Source organism: Aegilops tauschii, chromosome 5 (genome assembly GCF_002575655.3).
Source record: "Aegilops tauschii subsp. strangulata cultivar AL8/78 chromosome 5, Aet v6.0, whole genome shotgun sequence".
Classification (NCBI taxonomy): Eukaryota; Viridiplantae; Streptophyta; class Magnoliopsida; order Poales; family Poaceae; genus Aegilops; species Aegilops tauschii.
The window spans coordinates 575,175,038-575,192,065 of NC_053039.3; the positions used below are offsets into that span (position 1 = coordinate 575,175,038).

At 49.4% G+C, this 17,028-nt stretch overlaps 1 pseudogene; it reads left to right on the forward strand.

The window, feature by feature from the left end:
• The first annotated feature begins 834 nt into the window (after positions 1–834).
• On the forward strand, positions 835–1,713 carry LOC109744251 (ADP,ATP carrier protein ER-ANT1-like; annotated as a pseudogene).
• Positions 1,714–17,028: the final 15,315 nt, after the last annotated feature.

The following is a 17,028-nucleotide window of genomic DNA, read 5'->3' on the forward strand; positions in this document are numbered from 1 at the left end:
TTATTTGTTAAGACAATTTCAGAATCTCTGTAGTCTATTCACCTTTGCGTGATATGAGTACTTTGCTTTCCACACTGTGCACCTCCAATCAGTGTCAATGGGTCCCTCCCTAAATTTGTTCAAAGTTTGGTGCACTGTTTGAGCAGTGGTTTTTTTTTCTTCTGAGAGCTCCTTGGATGTTATTTTGAGTTGAAATCCTGCAACAAGCTCAAACATTTGATAAAGTTTGTTGTCTCCAAATTTCAGATTTTTTTGGATATTGTTTTATTTCGTTTTTTCAAATTTAGCAAACTCGAGTGTACTACACTGAGAGTACGTAGTTGTTGTTGTCGTAGCCTCGCCTTGATCGCTCACCGGAGCGCTCTCTCTCGCAAGAACGTAGAAGAAAGGAGGAGGAACAAGGCAGTGGACAACAAGATATGCCCGGCGCACGAACGCCGCCGGCCGCACGAACAGCCGCTTCTTGTTACTGAAGCACGAACTCAAGCTCCACACTAGACACATGAGCAGTACATCGTGACTTATAGCCACTGGGCGACGCAGCGCCCACGAAACGAACTCCAGCTAGCTCTACGCGCACGTACGCGCTCTCCTGCCGAGTCTTCCGCCCTCGCGCGTGGAGCCACCAACTCCACCACGCGACTCGGTCTCCACGTCTCACTCCCGCGCTGCATTCGCCATGCTCAGCATGCTCCGGCCCACGCACAAGACGCGCACGTACGCGCTCCACGCGGGCGAGCTCCAACCGAACGCCACGGCCACCCCGCTACCGCTGCACTACTAACTCGCGCACACACACACTCCATACACAAGTCGGAGTACTACACCCGGACTATGCCCAGACACTCACACGGACACCACACCACGGACTCGACGCAGCTCAGACTGCACCCGACGCGTCCGGTGCGCGCACGCACACGCACCCGATGTGGTCGCCCCCGTGACGGGCACGGCTTATTCCAAACAGTAGTCACACCTTTCTGCTGTAACTTTGCACTCAAAGGCTACTTCAAGAGCTTTTTCGGCTATGGCAAGGAGAGAGACGGGAAATGGTAATGGCCAGCTGGCAATGTAGCATGCAGGACCCTGCTATACCATCTGGATTGAATCCGGGCAAACAAGCGTAGGGGGTTGCTGGATGTGTACAAGAAGACACCTGAAACTGATGGTATTCCTGCATTGTACTGAGGCTTCAGTGTGTATATCATAGGTATCACTCTGTACCGGGGTCTCTATTTTGATATCTAGGACACACTATGAATCCTCCCTGTCCTACTCCTAGTACGTAGAGCCGTTGTTGTTGGTGTCACCATCAATTCTTGTCATATCAGAGATGAGGTTACTGCGCTAAGAATCAAGTTGACACACTTAATTGCTTTGTGTTTAATTCTTTTGCAGGGAAATTTCTTGGCGAGTTTCGCCTTGGGATGGACAATAACCAAATTCTTAGGGGCCTGTGCCTACCATTTGATAAATTCCATGGCAGAATCATGGTAACTTCAGGGCATCCATTCAAATACAAGAGTGCCTTCCATGATGTAAACTACAGATATTTGCGACCCAAGTGTTATTTCGCTTTATTCATAGGTGTCATTGCAAATGTTCTCTCTTGAATGGCAGGCTAGTGTTCTTGCTGGGTACAACCAGCTCCAATGGTTTGCAGTCCGGCATGATTACAAAATCAAGAGCAAGATGAAAGGGGCATTGAAATGATGTGTATACGATGGATATGTGAACGTGTAGGTTGGGTTGGCCAAATATGATGATGAAAGCTACACTTAGGAAACTGGCAGAGAAAAGCTTACTATTGATGAATGATGGAAAGAAGAATTCCTGGAGTCTGGAGACGAGTGTTTCAAGGACAGAAGATGGAGTCATTGAACATCATGGTAGAACTATAGCTATCAGTACATAGCCATGGCATGGGTAACTATAGTCATGGCATGACTATAACTATCAGATGATGTTCCTGCCCTAAGAATCAAGTTGGCACACTTAAGCCCTATTTCTTTGACATTCAGGGACTAGATTCAGCTTTAGCAATGAAACTGATTCTGGAATTTGGAACAAACAACTATTTCATTTGAAATTCAAGGACCAGATTCAACTTTTCAGGGAAGCTGAAACAAACAACTATTTTGAATCAACTTTGCCAGTGAAATAAGATTCAGGACATTTTCAGTGCATTTCCTTGAAGCACCTCAAAGTGTACTTCAGTGGCGAAGCTCATTCACATAATAATAAGCTTTGTTAGCAGTGAAGCGAATGCACATGTGATTCTAATCGATTTCCTCTAAAAATGTGATTCTAATCGAATCAAAGCTGAAACAAACAGAGTCACGGGTTGAGCTTTGCCACTGAAGCGAATCCATAGATGATCTGAATCTAATCAAAGCTGAAACAAGCACGACCTTAGCTACTTTGTTTTTTTAGAAAAGAAGGATGACCTCCGGCCTCTGCATCTGAGCAATGCATGCGGCCACTTTATTAATTATTCTTACAAGACCTTACAAAGTCATACAACAGCAAGACTAAAGCCACCGTCTAAGCAACAACTGTCGCTACACCTATCCAATTGATGAAGGGGCGCTGATAGCATGGGCCTAATACCAAACAGACATCGCAGCCAAACCTAAACACCTAAGACCTGAGGTCCCAACCAGGACGTCTGCCTGGTATGGGGCACCTACCAGTCCGGCGCACTCCTCAACCAGGACGCCTGCCGGGTATGAGGCTGCCGCAGCCACCTGCCACAAATCCATCTTCAGAGCTGTACTGTTGCATCTACCGTGCCAGGTCTCTCTGCCATCGACGCCACCACGACGCCAGAAAGCGTCGTCCTCCTGCGCGAGTCCATCCTCCCACATCGAACTCCGAATCTGCACTGCGCCACGCCGTCAAGATCCGTCGCCATCAATGTATAGGATGAAGCACCGCTCCACCAAAGATGCCGTCCGCTGGTCTCGCGAGGCCGAGTGCACCTCCAAGAATGCCGCCCCCAACGGGGTAACGACACATGATTGCCGCCAACATCCGATCAGCTGATCTAGGGTTTCCCCCGGAGGTATTGAGTGGAGTTGGGAGCTTCATCTCGATGATGCCTTCATGAAGGAAACGATGATAAGGGCATCATCATCACCGGCTCCGGCCATCGACTGAAGACCAGGTTTTCACCCGGATGCGTCCCAAGAAATCCACCCAACAACCTGTGCACAGTCTCGACAGCCTTCAAAGCCCCAGATCCAGCCGCCTAGATCCGGCGACCAACCGCAACAACAGTGCCACCGTGGGATCCCTGGCGCACCGGCCACTGCCTGAGTGTGCCACCACTGGAGCCTAGGAGGAGGGCTCCCACCCCGCCTCGCCAAGCCGCGAGAGCCGCCGAGAAGGATCCCGCGCGCTCGTCACCGTCTCTGATCCGAACCAATCCATAGCAGATCGCCGTCACAGATCCGCCTTGGACAGGGACTGCACCACGCCATGCCGCCGCGGGAAGCCCTAGCTTCACCAGCCACCACCCTCTAGGGCCGCCAACCCGGGATCCAGACAGAACCTCGCCGCGGCCACCGGCCAAGTTCCGTCGCCGCCGACCGGCCAAGCCGCCGGCCACTGCGACCTCCGCCGCCATAACCAAGCATGCCCACCGAGCAGCCGGCACCACCAGATCTTCCACGAAGCCCGCAGCTCCGCCGCCTCCTCCCATCACCATGCCGCTACTGCGCCATCGGCGGATCAGATCGGCCGCGCCGCCGCGACGGATCAGATATGGGAGGAGGGCCCCTACGCCCCGGGTGACCCGCCTCACCCAAAGGAACGCGGGAGGGAAGGGGGCCTCCGCCGCCGCCGTCAGCTGCCCGGGGCTTTGCCCGGCGACCTTCTCCAATGGCGGCGGAGGGGAGGGGAGGGAGGAGTTGGGAAATGGAGTCGTTCTTGGGTGCCCTGTAATCAACGTGAACTGTTAAATCAGCGCCTCCTCCTCCAATCTCAACTCTCCCCCCATCCACGATGAGAACGTATCTGGTGCACCGAGCCATTTGGTGCTACCCGTGCACCAAACTTTCTTAGGACATTTTCAAATGTTTTAAAAAAAATGTAAAGGTCCGCTCGGGCGACTCGGGCGGCGACTAGGGTTTCCGCCCAGCGCCGCCACCCCTCACCCCCTTCCCCCTCGTCGCCACCCGAGGTGGCCGCAGGCAAGCCTGCGCGGTCGCCGGTGACGGTGGCGGCGAGGCCCTGCTCGCTCCGTTTCTGGCGGAGGACTCCGGATCTGGGGCGGCGGCCCTTGGCGCGGCGGCGGCGCCCTCCCGGCTGGCGGCGTCCGTGGGTGGTCCTAGCCGGCGTTCCCGACCACGCGGGTGGTGGGACGGCGGCGGGTGGTGGCTGCGGCGTGGAGATCCCCCTCCTCGTCAGATCTGAGGTTCGACTCCCCTCCCCTTCAGCTCTCTCATCCCCGCCGGATCCAGCAGCTTTGGTCGCCGGAAAGGTGTGGATGGGTGCCCGGTGGTGCGGTTTTGGGACCGTGGGAAACCATTGGTCGGCTGGTCCGGCCCGGCGGCAGCGACGCCCCTGGGCGCCGCCCTTCCTCCTTGGAGGTGCAACTGAGATCCCAACCCTATCCACCCCCGTTCCCCTCCCGGGTGAAAGCCCAAAATCCTTCTTGGATTGGGCGGTGACGGCGCGCTGCGCGTCGTGCCCTCCTTGGAGGCGCCGCCTGGGGAGTGTGCGTTCGGGTGAGGGGCGGCAAAGGTGGAGTTTTGGGCGGCTATGGTTATCAGGTGGCTGTGGTTGGCCTGGCTCGTAGGGAAGTCTGTCCCCGCTCCCCTCAAGTGCGGTGCTCCTCGGCGGTGGCGTGTTTGGCTCAGCTCCGGCGGTACGGCGTCTGCGATCCGGCGGTAGGGGATAGGGTTCCTCTTCCCGGCAGTAGCAGCACGTCCCTGGCCATGGACGCCCGGTGTTTCTCTTCAGCGGCCGACGACTCCTGCTCCTCGTCGTTCTGCGGCCTCTCCTGATGTCCGTGCTGCTCATTCTTCAGTGGCTCCTCCCGGTGGCTTTCCCGCTGTCTTTCAGGTGTCCTAGGTTGCTTCGGTGTGTCAGATGAGGTGTGCTCATGTCCTAGGAGGTTGTGCTCTGTGACTATCCCAGGACTCGAGGTCGGCATCTCCCTTGCTCTAGGGTGAGCGTCTCTCATGACCGTCGGGGGCGCCTTTCGATCCAAGGCGAGAGGGAAGGGTCCCTCTACGGCGAGAGCGATGGAAGATGCTTGGTTTCCTCCAACCTTGGACTCGGTCATGTCCACAACTCCACTCTGTTTCGGCAGGTCCTCGTTGTGCTCACGCTGCTCGCAATTCTTGGCTCTTGTTTGCTGCGGTCGGCGGCGTGTACTAGCTTGGGCTTCCTTGTTCTGAGCTAGTTTTCTGCGTCGAGTTGTAAGCTTCCTAGGGAGCTCCCTTGTATCGTTCGGCCGATGTGCTTGGTGTGGTGTTGTGTTGTAATTCCTGGCCGGTTGATGGCTTTGTTAATTTAAAGATGGGCTCTCCGCGAGCCTTCGTTCTAAAAAAATTGTAAAAAATCTAGCACCATTCCTTCGGACGGTACGACTATAGCCAAACTCCCACTGGCGTCACAACCTACGTCCAGGGGATCAATCTGTAGCGCGACAAGCCATCACTGTCGTTGCAACAGAAAAGGTAGCGGCGAGAAGCGGACGCCGCCACGCGCCTCATGGTGGAGGGAGGCTTGGAGGATGCGGGAGGAGTGGAAACGGCGCAAAGACCCTCAGCATGTGGGCGTCCATGGAGGCATCCCTCGGGGCCGACTCGACATGCTGCGCCGAAGAGCAACCCAAGGCGTGCCGCTGGCCCAATGGGGTGACCGGGGTGTTGCGATGTCGGAGCGGTAGCCGTGCGGCAGGCAGGCCGGTAGTGCCAGATGTTAGCATCCCATAATGGTGGTCAGTCGCCGCCTGGTTGGCTCTCGACACTGCTCTCGTGTGCTGCCTTTCAAGCCCCAACCAACACTGTGGAATAACGCACACCAGTCGTATATGCGGCAACAAGAGCAAGCTGCAGTTGATGAGCAAAACAGTGAATGTAATATGCATAAGCACACCCTTCCTTGAACTTGGCTTTTAGATCATTCCACTCTCTCCACACGTGTTACTAGCACTGTCATATCACTGTCCACGAATATTGTTCACAACTAATTGATGTTGAGCCAAAACAGAAGATACCCACGTGGATCGGCTGGTCTACAAGAGATGCGATCGGCTGGTCTTAGATCTATTGCTGTCGCATGTCGGACGCCTACTGCAGTGATTCGCCGGTGTGGTTCGTCTTGCCCGCATCTGGCCATGGGGTGGCGGCGCCAGACCCCCAACGTCCACAGATGGATCGGGATTCTCCGTTGCGCTTCCGCAAGGCTTTCGGCATGGCATGTACGGCACGGATCACACCAAGACTGGTACATATGGCTCCGGACGGCAGTTGCAGGCTTGGCCGGATTTGCACCATGGTGTTCAGGGCCGGCGAGGTGGCAGTCGGTGGTGAGGTCCTCGTTCGTCAGTGTTGGTCCAGGATGAACACTCCGGCGTGGCGGCCGCCTCACGGCGGATTACGATGTCCACTGAAAGGTCTTTGCGAGTGATACTCTCCATGACCCGGTGGTTGGTTCGACGGTGATATATGCAATCTATGGACGATGTCTTGATGCAGAGGGTATGGTTGTGCAGCGGCAACTATTGCTTTCTAACCCAGCACATGCATGCAGCTGCTAGGATCTCGGAAAGTGGTGGCGACAACACATGCTTGACTCAAATGGTGGTGCTTTTTGAGTAGCCGGTCCGTTACCTTCTTGAAGGTATTGTTCGGATATGCTCGGACTGCTTCTTTAGGGTGAAAACCTAGACTTTGACCTTTGGTGGTTGGTTCCAGCGACGGCGACACTTGAGTGTCGTTCCCTTACCGAAGGCGTTGCTGTTGATGAATCTCGTTGTTCTTGTGGTGTCATGAGATAGTTGGAGCGGATATGGTCATTGTTGTAGTTTGTCGATCGCGATTTTGATCGCTTCAGGGCAGGTTTCTCTCTCTCTCGCTTAGGCATAGCTTTGGTCTTATATGACTGCTATTCGCCGGCATTTTTTGTGTGTGCGTGCGTTGGTGTTGCCTATGTGCATCTTAGCTATGCAGAGGCCGGACGTGTGCTCACTGTGTTTGTATCCTTTTGATGCTTCATTTTGAGTAATAAAATCCATCCTTTGTCGAGAAAAATGAATGATACTCCAGAAAATGTTCACGAGTGAAACCAGGTTTGTCCACAAAACAAATTATAACCATTGCCACTTGCTCTCTTTTGGATTCATCTCTTGACTTGTCTACAAGCAAGCAGAAATTAGCATCCCCAATTTCTTTACGACATTTTTTTGCACATTAGAAGCAATCATATGCGGCAGTTCTTTCTGAATTGTAGGTGAGGTATACAGCCGTTATGTACTCGGCTGGTGGTGGCATGCCGCCATGGCTGGCTAGCAATACGTGAAGGAAAGCTGATGTTGTTGCTTGTGCTAGAGAGCATGACATAAGGCCACCGTGCTCTATGTTGTACCAAAATTTATCGAGGAGAAATGCTCGATTGGAAAAACGCAATATTTCTATCTCAAAGTAGGCATGATCTTGTACACACATGCGTCTTTACATCATAGAACATTGTTTATTTTTGAAACTATCACGGGGAAAGGCTCCCCATCTGAATATATTTCAAAAGGATTTAATCAACAAGGCACAATGTGGCGTGGATTTTTTGATCCGCCTTTCTAAGGCGGTGTGACCAGAGAGTGAGGTCCGAGATTACGGCCTTAATTACATCATTTGGGGTTTGGTTAACCCCCTAAAGGTCATCGCATTCCGTGCATCCCAAATTTTCCAGAGCAATAGCAGCAGAATGAAGGGCCACACTGACTGCGGCAGGGTGGGGTGGCATGGCGAGTTCCACAAGAGGTGAGGAACATGGCTGCAGCCCAAGTGCATCCCAAATGGCAGTAGCAGCTGGGCATGCGAAGAACAAGTGAGTACGGTCTTCCTGCGCACCGTTGCAACGGGGACAGGACGACGAGTTGATGATAGACTTACGGTGTAGATTGGCTCGAGGGTTAAGCCTGTCAAGATAGAACAACCATCCAAACACCCGCACCCTGCTAGGAACCCTCGAGTCCCATATGTGAGCGAGGTTTGGGTCGGCCAGCTGTGAGGCAAGGGCGTTGTAGGCGCCCTTGGTGGAGACGGCAGCCCCGTTGAGTAGCGATCTTTCGTCCGGAGCTCCCGTGTGGTGCACATCCTGCAAGAACAATCTCAAGGAAACAAATTCATTAGAAGCAGTTAAGGTTACCTGGCTACGCAAGCCCAGATCAATCCCATCCATCATAATATGTGTGACTTTAGCATTTGGCTTTGTGTGGTGGGAAAACAGGGCTGGGAAGGTGGTGGCGAGAGACTTAGAAAGTATCCAAAGATCTAACCAATAAAATGTGGAGGAGCCATCTCCTATCCTTACCTGAGATCTCTCTCTTAGTGTATGTAGATGCTCGATGATAGCCTTGCTAAGGAAGGAGGCATTTTTACCTAGACCTACATGTAGTGGGGAGTGGTTTATAATCCAGTCTTTCCAAGGCAAAGGGGGGGGGGGAGTGGAGGAATTTGAATGCAAAATTCAACATAAGGCAAAAAATTGCGCTCGTAAGTTTTTAACACCTAGACCACCTGCCTGCTTAGGCATACACACCCGATCCCACACCACTAAACACCTAGCCCCCGAGAAGGAGTCACTGTTTGACCAAAAGAAAATCCGTCTACGCTTATTGATTTCCTCCAGAACGCTTGCGGGGAGGGAGAAGCACATCATGAAGTAAGTGGGAAGACTGTCAAGAAGGGTGGGCAAGAGGATCAGACGACCACCGCGAGAGAGCAGTAGGGCACACTGTTAGGGAACGTAGTAATTTCAAAAAAATTCCTACGCACACGCAAGATCATGGTGATGCATAGCAACGAGAGGGGAGAGTGTTGTCCACGTACCCTCGTAGACCGAAAGCGGAAGCGTTAGCACAACGCGGTTGATGTAGTCGTACGTCTTCAGGATCCGACCGATCAAGTACCGAACGCACGGCACCTCCGAGTTCAGCACACGTTCAGCCCGATGACGTCCCTCGAACTCCGATCCAGCCGAGTGTTGAGGGAGAGTTTCGTCAGCACGATGGCGTGTTGACGATGATGATGTTCTATCGACGCAGGGCTTCGCCTAAGCACCGCTACAGTATTATCGAGGTGGACTATGGTGGAGGGGGGCACCGCACACGGCTAAAAGATCAAACGATCAATTGTTGTGTCTCTAGGGTGCCCCCTTGTCCCCGTATAAAAAGGAGCAAAGGGGGGAGGTGCGGCCGGCCAGGAGGGGCGCGCCAGGTGGAGTCCTACTCCCACCGGGAGTAGCACTCCCTCCCTTTTCCTAGTTGGATTAGGAGTGGAGGGGGAAAGAGGAGGGAGAGAGGAAGGAAAAGGGGGGGCGCCGCCCCCTTCTCCTTGTCCTATTCGGACTAGGTGGGGAGGGGGGCGCGGCCCTGCCCTGGCCGCCTCTCCTCTTCTCCAAAAAGGCCCACTATGGCCCATTAAGCCCCCGGGGGGTTCCGGTAACCCCTCGGTACTCCGGTAAAATCCCGATTTCACCCGGAACACTTCCGATATCCAAATATAGGCTTCCAATATATCAATCTTCATGTCTCGATCATTTCGAGACTCCTCGTCATGTCTGTGATCACATCCGGGACTGCGAACAACCTTCGGTACATCAAAACATATAAACTCATAATATAACTTTCATTGAAACGTTAAGCGTGCGGACCCTACGGGTTCGAGAACTATGTAGACATGACCGAGACACGTCTCCGGTCAATAACCAATAGCGGAACCTGGATGCACATATTGACTCCCACATATTCTAAGAAGATCTTTATCGGTCAGACCGCATAACTACATACGTTGTTCCCTTTGTCATCGGTATGTTACTTGGCCGAGATTCGATCGTCGGTATCTCAATACCTAGTTCAATCTCGTTACCGGCAAGTCTCTTTACTCGTTCCGTAATATATCATCCCACAACTAACTCATTAGTTCCAATGCTTGCAAGGCTTAAGTGATGTGCATTACCGAGAGGGCCCGGAGATACGTCTCCGACAATCGGAGTGACAAATCCTAATCTCGAAATACGCCAACCCAACAAGTACCTTCGGAGACACCTGTAGAGCACCTTTATAATCACCCAGTTACGTTGTGACGTTTGATAGCACACAAAGTGTTCCTCCGGTAAACGGGAGTTGCATAATCTCATAGTCATAGGAACATGTATAAGTCATGAAGAAAGCAATAGCAACATACTAAACGATCGAGTGCTAAGCTAACGGAATGGGTCAAGTCAATCACATCATTCTCCCTATGATGTGATCCCGTTAAACAAATGACAACTCATGTCTATGGGTAGGAAACATAACCATCTTTGATCAACGAGCTAGTCAAGTAGAGGCATACTAGTGACACTCTGTTTGTCTATGTATTCACACAAGTATTATGTTTCCGGTTAATACAATTCTAGCATGAATAATAAACATTTATCATGATGTAAGGAAATAAATAATAACTTTATTATTGCCTCTAGGGCATATTTCCTTCAGTCTCCCACTTGCACTAGAGTTAATAATCTAGATTACACAGTAATGATTCTAACACCCATGGAGCCTTGGTGTTGATCATGTTTTGCTCGTTGAAGAGGCTTAGTCAACGGGTCTGCAACATTCAGATCTGTATGTATCTTGCAAATTTCTATGTCTCCCACCTGGACTAAATCCCGGATGGAATTGAAGCGTCTCTTGATGTGCTTGGTTCTCTTGTGAAAGCTGGATTCCTTCGCCAAGGCAATTGCACCAGTATTGTCACAAAAGATTTTCATTGGACCCGATGCACTAGGTATGACACCTAGATCGGATATGAACTCCTTCATCCAGACTCCTTCATTTGCTGCTTCCGAAGCAGCTATGTACTCCGCTTCACACGTAGATCCCGCCACGATGCTTTGTTTAGAACTGCACCAACTGATAGCTCCACCGTTCAATGTAAACACGTATCCAGTTTGCGATTTAGAATCGTCCGGATCAGTGTCAAAGCTTGCATCAACGTAACCATTTACGATGAGCTCTTTGTCACCTCCATAAACGAGAAACATATCCTTAGTCCTTTTTAGGTATTTCAGGATGTTCTTGACCGCTGTCCAGTGATCCACTCCTGGATTACTTTGGTACCTCCCTGCTAGACTTATAGCAAGGCATACATCAGGTCTGGTACACAGCATTGCATACATGATAGAGCCTATGGCTGAAGCATAGGGAACATCTTTCATTTTCTCTCTATCTTCTGAAGTGGTCGGGCATTGAGTCTTACTCAACTTCACACCTTGTAACACAGGCAAGAACCCTTTCTTTGCATGATCCATTTTGAACTTCTTCAAAACTTTGTCAAGGTATGTGCTTTGTGAAAGTCCAATTAAGTGTCTTGATCTATCTCTATAGATCTTGATGCCCAATATATACGCAGCTTCACCGAGGTCTTTCATTGAAAAACTTTTATTCAAGTATCCCTTTATGCTATTCAGAAATTCTATATCATTTCCAATCAGCAATATGTCATCCACATATAATATTAGAAATGCTACAGAGCTCCCACTCACTTTCTTGTAAATACAGGCTTCTCCAAAAGTCTGTACAAAACCAAATGCTTTGATCACACTATCAAAACGTTTATTCCAACTCCGAGAGGCTTGCACCAGTCCATAAATAGATCGCTGGAGCTTACACACTTTGTTAGCTCCCTTTGGATCGACAAAACCTTCCGGTTGCATCATATACAACTCTTCTTCCAGAAATCCATTCAGGAATGCAGTTTTGACATCCATTTGCCAAATTTTATAATCATAAAATGCGGCAATTGCTAACATGATTCGGACAGACTTAAGCATCGCTACGGGTGAGAAGGTCTCATCATAGTCAATCCCTTGAACTTGTCGAAAACCTTTTGCAACAAGTCGAGCTTTATAGATAGTAACATTACCGTCAGCGTCAGTCTTCTTCTTGAAGATCCATTTATTCTCAATTGCTTGCCGATCATCGGGCAAGTCAACCAAAGTCGACACTTTGTTCTCATACATGGATCCCATCTCAGGTTTCATGGCCTCAAGCCATTTCGCGGAATCTGGGCTCACCATCGCTTCTTCATAGTTCGTTGGTTCGTCATGGTCTAGTAGCATAACCTCCATAACAGGATTACCGTACCACTCTGGTGCGGATCTTACTCTGGTTGACCTACGAGGTTCAGTAACAACTTGATCTGAAGTTCCATGATCATCATCATTAACTTCATCACTAATTGGTGTAGGCATCGCAGAAACCGGTTTCTGCGATGAACTACTTTCCAATAAGGGAGCAGGTACAATTACCTCATCAAGTTCTACTTTCCTCCCACTCACTTCTTTCGAGAGAAACTCCTCCAGAAAGATTCCGAATTTAGCAACAAAATTCTTGCCTTCGGATCTGTGATAGAAGGTGTACCCAACAGTCTCCTTTGGGTATCCTATGAAGACACATTTCTCCGATTGGGTTCGAGCTTATCAGGTTGAAGCTTTTTCACATAAGCATCGCAGCCCCAAACTTTAAGAAACGACAACTTTGGTTTCTTGCCAAACCACAGTTCATAAGGCGTCGTCTCAACGGATTTTGATGGTGCCCTATTTAATGTGAATGCGGTCGTCTCTAAAGCATAACCCCAAAACGATAGCAGTAAATCAGTAAGAGACATCATAGATCGCACCATATCTAGTAGAGTACGATTACGACGTTCGGACACACCATTACGCTGTGGTGTTCCGGGTGGCGTGAGTTGCGAAACTATTCCGCATTGTTTCAAATGAAGACCAAACTCATAACTCAAATATTCTCCTCCACGATCAGATCGTAGAAACTTTATTTTCTTGTTACGATGATTTTCAACTTCACTCTGAAATTCTTTGAACTTTTCAAATGTTTCAGACTTATGTTTCATTAAGTAGATATACCCATATCTGCTTAAATCATCTGTGAAGGTGAGAAAATAACGATATCCGCCACGAGCCTCAACATTCATCGGACCACATACATCTGTATGTATGATTTCCAACAAATCTGTTGCTCTCTCCATAGTTCCGGAGAACGGCGTTTTAGTCATCTTGCCCATGAGGCACGGTTCGCAAGTACCAAGTGATTCATAATCAAGTGGTTCCAAAAGTCCATCAGTATGGAGTTTCTTCATGCGCTTTACACCGATATGACCTAAACGGCAGCGCCACAAAGAAGTTGCACTATCATTATCAACTCTGCATCTTTTGGCTTCAATATTATGAATATGTGTATCACTACTATCGAGATTCAACAAAAATAGACCACTCTTCAAGGGTGCATGACCATAAAAGATATTACTCATATAAATAGAACAACCATTATTCTCTGATTTAAATGAATAACTGTCTCGCATCAAACAAGATCCAGATATAATGTTCATGCTTAACGCTGGCACCAAATAACAATTATTTAGGTCTAAAACTAATCCCGAAGGTAGATGTAGAGGTAGCGTGCCGACCGCGATCACATCGACTTTGGAACCATTTTCCACGCGCATCGTCACCTCGTCCTTAGCCAATCTTCGCTTAATCCGTATCCCCTGTTTCGAGTTGCAAATATTAGCAACAGAACCAATATCAAATACCCAGGTGCTACTGCGAGCATTAGTAAGGTACACATCAATAACATGTATATCACATATACCTTTGTTCACCTTGCCATCCTTCTTATCCGCCAAATACTTGGGGCAGTTCCGCTTCCAGTGACCAGTCTGCTTGCAGTAGAAGCACTCAGTCTCAGGTTTAGGTCCAGACATGGGTTTCTTCTCCTGAACAACAACTTGCTTGTTGTTCTTCTTGAAGTTCCCCTTCTTCTTCCCTTTGCCCTTTTTCTTGAAACTGGTGGTCTTATTGACCATCAACACTTGATGCTCCTTTTTGATTTCTACCTCCGCAGCCTTTAGCATTGCGAATCGCTCGGGAATCGTCTTATCCATCCCTTGCATGTTATAGTTCATCACGAAGCTCTTGTAGCTTGGTGGCAGTGATTGGAGAATTCTGTCAATGACGCTATCATCCGGAAGATTAACTCCCAGTTGAATCAAGTGATTATTATACCCAGACATTTTGAGGATATGCTCACTGACAGAACTATTCTCCTCCATCTTGCAGCTGTACAATTTATTGGAGACTTCATATCTCTCAATCCGGGCATTTGCTTGAAATATTAACTTCAACTCCTGGAATATCTCATATGCTCCATGACGTTCAAAACGTCATTGAAGTCCCGGTTCTAAGCCGTAAAGCATGGCACATTGAACTATCGAGTAGTCATCAGCTTTGCTCTACCAGACGTTCTTAACGTCGTCAGTTGCATCAGCAGCAGGCCTGGCACCCAGCGGTGCTTCCAGGACGTAATTCTTCTATGCAGCAATGAGGATAATCCTCAAGTTACGGACCCAGTCCGTGTAATTGCTACCATCATCTTTCAACTTTGCTTGCTCAAGGAACGCATTAAATTCAACGGAACAATAGTACGGGCCATCTATCTACAATCAACATAGACAAGCAAGATACTATAAGGTACTAAGTTCATGATAAATTTAAGTTCAATTAATCATATTACTTAAGAACTCCCACTTAGATAGACATCCCTCTAATCCTCTAAGTGATCACGTGATCCATATCAACTAAACCATGTCCGATCATCACGTGAGATGGAGTAGTTTCAACGGTGAACATCACTATGTTGATCATATCTACTATATGATTCACGCTCGACCTTTCGGTCTCCGTGTTCTGAGGCCATATCTGTTATATGCTAGGCTCGTCAAGCTTAACCTGAGTATTCCGCGTGTCCAACTGTTTTGCACCCGTTGTATTTGAACGTAGAGCCTATCACACCCGATCATCACGTGGTGTCTCAGCACGAAGAACTTTCGCAACGGTGCATATTAAGGGAGAACACTTATACTTTGATAAATTAGTGAGGGATCATCTTATAATGCTACCGTCAATCAAAGCAAGATAAGATGCATAAAAGATAAACATCACATGCAATCAATATAAGTGATATGATATGGCCATCATCATCTTGTGCTTGTGATCTCCATCTTCGAAGCACCGTCATGATTACCATCATCACCGGCGCGACACCTTGATCTTCATCGTAGCATCGTTGTCGTCTCGCCAATCTTATGCTACTACGACTATCGCTACCGCTTAGTGATAAAGTAAAGCATTACAGGGCGATTGCATTGCATACAATAAAGCGACAACCATATGACTCCTGCCAGTTGCCGATAACTCGGTTACAAAACATGATCATCTCATACAATAAAATTTAGCATCATGCCTTGACCATATCACATCACAACATGCCCTGCAAAAACAAGTTAGACGTCCTCTACTTTGTTGTTGCAAATTTTATGTGGCTGCTACGGGCTTAGCAAGAACCGTTCTTACCTACGCATCAAAACAACAACGATAGTTTGTCAAGTTGGTGCTGTTTTAACATTCGCAAGGACCGGGCATAGCCACACTCGGTTCAACTCAAGTTGGAGAAACTGACACCCGCCAGCCACATGTGTGCAAAGCACGTCGGTAGAACCAGTCTCGCGTAAGCGTACGCGTAATGTCGGTCCGGACCGCTTCATCCAACAATACCGCCGAACCAAAGTATGACATGCTGGTAAGCAGTATGACTTATATCGCCCACAACTCACTTGTGTTCTACTCGTGCATATAACATCAACGCATAAAACCTGGCTCTGATACCACTGTTAGGGAACGTAGTAATTTCAAAAAAATTCCTACACACACGCAAGATCATGGTGATGCATAACAACGAGAGGGGAGAGTGTTGTCCACGTACCCTCGTAGACCGAAAGCGGAAGCGTTAGCACAACGCGGTTGATGTAGTCGTACGTCTTCAGGATCCGACCGATCAAGTACCGAACGCACGGCACCTCCGAGTTCAGCACACGTTCAGCCCGATGACGTCCCTCGAACTCCGATCCAGCCGAGTGTTGAGGGAGAGTTTCGTCAGCACGACGGCGTGTTGACGATGATGATGTTCTACGGACGCAGGGCTTCGCCTAAGCACCGCTACAGTATTATCGAGGTGGACTATGGTGGAGGGGGGCACCGCACACGGCTAAAAGATCAAACGATCAATTGTTGTGTCTCTAGGGTGCCCCCTTGTCCCCATATATAAAGGAGCAAAGGGGAGAGGTGCGGCCGGCCAGGAGGGGCGCGCCAGGTGGAGTCCTACTCCCACCGGGAGTAGGACTCCCTCCCTTTTCCTAGTTGGATTAGGAGTGGAAGGGGAAAGAGGAGGGAGAGAGGAAGGAAAAGGGGGGGCGGCGCCCCCTTCTCCTTGTCCTATTCGGACTAGGGGGGAGGGGCGCGCGGCCCTGCCCTGGCCGCCTCTCCTCTTCTCCACAAAGGCCCACTATGGCCCATTAAGCCCCCGGGGGGGTTCCGGTAACCCCTCGGTACTCCGGTAAAATCCCGATTTCACCCGGAACACTTCCGGTATCCAAATATAGGCTTCCAATATATCAATCTTCATGTCTCGACCATTTCAAGACTCCTCGTCATGTCCGTGATCACATCCGGGACTGCGAACAACCTTCGGTACATCAAAACATATAAACTCATAATATAACTGTCATCGAAACGTTAAGCGTGCGGACCCTACGGGTTCGAGAACTATGTAGACATGACCGAGACACGTCACCGGTCAATAACCAATAGCGGAACCTGGATGCTCATATTGGCTCCCACATATTCTACGAAGATCTTTATCGGTCAGACTGCATAACAACATACGTTGTTCCCTTTGTC